The sequence below is a fragment of the Vulpes vulpes genome, chromosome X (genome assembly GCF_048418805.1).
Source record: "Vulpes vulpes isolate BD-2025 chromosome X, VulVul3, whole genome shotgun sequence".
NCBI lineage: Eukaryota > Metazoa > Chordata > Mammalia > Carnivora > Canidae > Vulpes > Vulpes vulpes.
The window spans coordinates 11,546,964-11,550,989 of NC_132796.1; positions in this window are offsets into that span (position 1 = coordinate 11,546,964).

Consider the following 4,026-nt stretch of genomic DNA (forward strand, 5'->3'; position numbering starts at 1 on the left):
AATCAGTGAGGAAGCCTTGGTTTATCAGGAAGGAAAGCCAGTTTGTAACTTTTGGAGAGCAAAGGGAACAGGGTGGGGGGGAGGAAACCACTCCCCGCTGCAACGTTGTTGCCTCTGCGGGGATCTGCTTGTTCTTTGGGGGCTCCTCATTGTTGAGAAAGCCCCAGAACCCACGAGCTGAGAAAGCTGGTTTTGCTGCAGCCCGGCTGAACTGCTTGCACAGCAACATGCACAGCACGCCCTGGCCATCTGCACATGTGGTTTCAATTTTTCTGGGAGTTTCTTATGGGAAAATGTGTCTATATGCAACAAAAATGTCCCTTTGGAAAGAACTGCTATTTTCCTACCTCTGACTTCAAGGATTTCACTGCGTGTCCGGCTTTGCCTTTCCTCCCCACATTGTATTGTAACTTCTAAATAAATAATTAATGGTTGCTATTGGAAAATGGATTGCTGGGGGGAGGGGGGGCTGGGGTGTGGAAGGAACTTGCTACTTTATTCGTTGTAAGAAGTTTTACCCTGGGAAGGTTCCGCCTATTTGCCTTTACAAAACAGTGGGTTCTTGTCCGTGGGTCTTTTCAGGTGGACTCAGTTTCCCCACACCCCTGGGTGCCACTTCAGGCTGATGGCCAACCCTAGGCTCCCACTGTGCCTCTCTTCCAGGTGGAAGGGCATGTTTCTTCCCAGTTAGGGAAGGCTCTGAGTTCGTCTTAAGCATAGTCTGTGAAATGACTGCGGATTTTTTTTTAATTAATTTATTTATTTATGATAGTCACAGAGAGAGAGAGAGAGGCAGAGACACAAGCAGAGGGAGAAGCAGGCTCCATGCACCGGGAGCCTGACGTGGGATTCGATCCCGAGTCTCCAGGATCGCGCCCTGGGCCAAAGGCAGGCGCCAAACCGCTGCGCCACCCAGGGATCCCCCGGATTTTTTTTTAATGCCAGAGGTAGCCTCACTGTTTCAGACTTAAGGATCCTCCACTGAAACGCATGGCGGCCACTCACAGGCTGAGGTAGTGTCCTTCCTGTTTTAAAATGCGTTTCTGTGCAGACATATGCGTGCACATTTATCCCTTTACATTCTTCACATAAATGTCATTATATTACCATATTGTTCTAGGCCTCTTACACTTACTTCATCTTGGAGATCTTTCCATGTTAGCATATAGAGCCCTCCCTTTCTTTATTCATTACTGTGTAGCATTCCCTATTGTGCCAAAAACCTTTCCTTATTCCTCTATGATGGAGGCAGGATGTTACCATTTCTTTTCCTACTACAAAAGAAATAGAGCAGTCCATATTTTTATATAAGTGGCTTTATGCACAAATGCAAATATTTCTGGAGAAGAGATTCCTAAGAGTGGGAATGCCAGGTCAGAGGTGTGCTTGTACATACGAGAGGATTTGTACAGAACTAAAGACACACACAGAAGCGAGTACAAGCCAAACTAGAGCATTCTGAATGAGATCAGTGGTTTGTGTCAGGGTCGATCTCCACTGTACTACAGGTTTGCAGAAAGCTGTCGCTGGGGGAAAGAAGGCAAAGCTACGGGAGACCTCCCTGTATCACTGCTTACAACTGCATGCAAATCTCCAAATATCTCAACACAAATTTCATTTTGGGAAAAAGGGGGCTGTTGCTTTAAGATCGAGAGAAACACTGCCAAATTGCCCTCCGGTGCTTTGCAGAATTAACTGAACAGGCCACAAGCACAGACGTTGTTCGCTACTCCATCAGGAAAGATGTGAAGAACTATAAAACTTGTATTTGGCAGAGACTGAGAAATTTATTCCCAATGTCGACTGGATGACAAGGAGTTAAACAGAGAGGCACAGTGGGGATCCTGAGCATTACTGCCATTCTTTGAGTGAAATCTTCATGGTACAGCTTCTTTATTTACTTCTAATTAAACTCCAAGAAGATAACATTTTTCCATATTCAAACTTAAGTTTATTGTCCAAAATGACAAGAAAGAAAATTTCCAGGTTTTTGCCTTAGTACCTGGGAGGGAACGAAATCAGCTTTTAACCTGCTCGCTACGCTTACAATGTCAGTCACCTCTTGTGAATAGTGGAGGATGGGAATTGATTTTTTTTAACTGTTTAACCACACTTCCAATCAGGAATTCAAAAATCATTATTTTTTTAAATATTTTTTTTCTTTATTTATTTATGATAGTCACAGAGAGAGAGAGAGAGAGGCAGAGACACAGGCAGAGGGAGAAGCAGGCTCCATGCACCGGGAGCCCGACGTGGGATTCGATCCCGGGTCTCCAGGATCGCGCCCTGGGCCAAAGGCAGGCGCCAAACCACTGCGCCACCCAGGGATCCCCTCAAAAATCATTATGAGAGAAGGTCATGCATTTTTAAGGGTCTATATGAGGATAAAGTTGATTTACATGTGCGTGAGCTGTGATTATAGAGGAATCGGTTGGCTTACAACGAGAAGGACAACTTAGAAACGTCCAATCAGTCCTCAGTGTGTGCGCAATGTGTACGTGTGCGCATGCGCACACCTGTGCCAGAAACTTGGCCCGGGTTAGGTATGAAAAAAGAATTATGGCCTGAAGCAGCAGTAAGGCCACAATCATTCTTTATCAAGTGCAGTCTTAACACTCACCAGTGCCTCTGCACCCCTCACCTAGATGTCCATGGCTGACATCACTCATGGGTTCGGAGACTCTTCCCTTCCCCCACCCAGGCCTTGGAGAGCCTTGAAAGTCACCTCCAATCAGTCAAAGTTGGCCCAGGAGCAGAAACCTCATGTCATTCCAGCCAGCAATTTTTCTAGCACAAAACCTTTAAAACCCAAAAGGTACACATCTCCTCTGATAATTCGGAATGATCTGCGTTTCCCGCAAAAAAACTAGCTGTTTCTATTGTTCTTGCATAACCGGCTCTGCATGCTGAGCTAGCTGATGTTGCTACTTGGGAAAGCAGTCCCTCATTCCCACTCCATCTAGCAGTACAGTAAGATTCAAACAAGGATGTGTTCTTTAAAATCTGGCATAATGCAGTATTCTTGAGGAAAACAATCAGGCAAATCAAAATGGAGCTATCGATAGTCTACATAACAACGGGGCTGGATTCTTCAAAACTGCCAATGTCAGAAAAGACAAAAGTGGGGGTGGTGAGGCTTTCTAGCTTAAATGAGAAAAAAAGTGCCTGATCTTTGATCAGATCCTGAATGGGGGTGTAGTGGGGGGGGGGGTGAGGCACAAGACATAAAAGACATCAATGCCACAATCCCCAAAATTTAAATATGAACTAATATCACATAATCACAAGTGTATCACTGTCAAGCTTCCTGCCTGTTATTTACTGCACTGAGGTGATACAGAAGAAACTCTGTGTTCCTAGGAGTTGCATGCTCAAGCCACATGTAGCTTGAAGCAAAGGGAGCAATGTGTGCCCCTATGGACATACTGTGTACCAAATAGAAAAAGCTAATGCAAGCTCTACAATCAAAACACATGAGTATATGAAGCCCATATTGCCCAATCTGTTCACAAGCCACTGTCACTCCTCATAAGCCCAAGAGCCACATGTCCCAGGACCTCCAGCTGACTGGAAACACTCTTCTCATTGCACAATTATGTAAGCTCGTAAAACAAACAACAGCCCATCTTTGAGTGACGGGCACTGAGGGGGGCATTTGATGGGATGAGCACTGGGTGTTATTCTATATGTTGGCAAATTGAACACCAATTAAAAAAATAAATTAAAATTTTTGATATTTTGGTCATCACTGGCTTTTTTCTGTAATGCTGAATTTAAAAAAAAAAAGTTGCACTAAAAAAATATATTGCACTAAAATATTTACTTTGATGATAGAGTTTCTTGTTGCCTCCTTAAATTTTTTGCAACACTCGCCTCATCTAATCCTGGCCCTGGGGAACAAACGTCCGCAGTTTATTCACAAATGGCTCATTTAAAATTATTTATATGGGGCACCTGGGTGGCTCAGTCAGTTAAGTGCCCAACTCTTGATTTGGACACTTGTGGTTGTGATCTCAGGGTCATGAT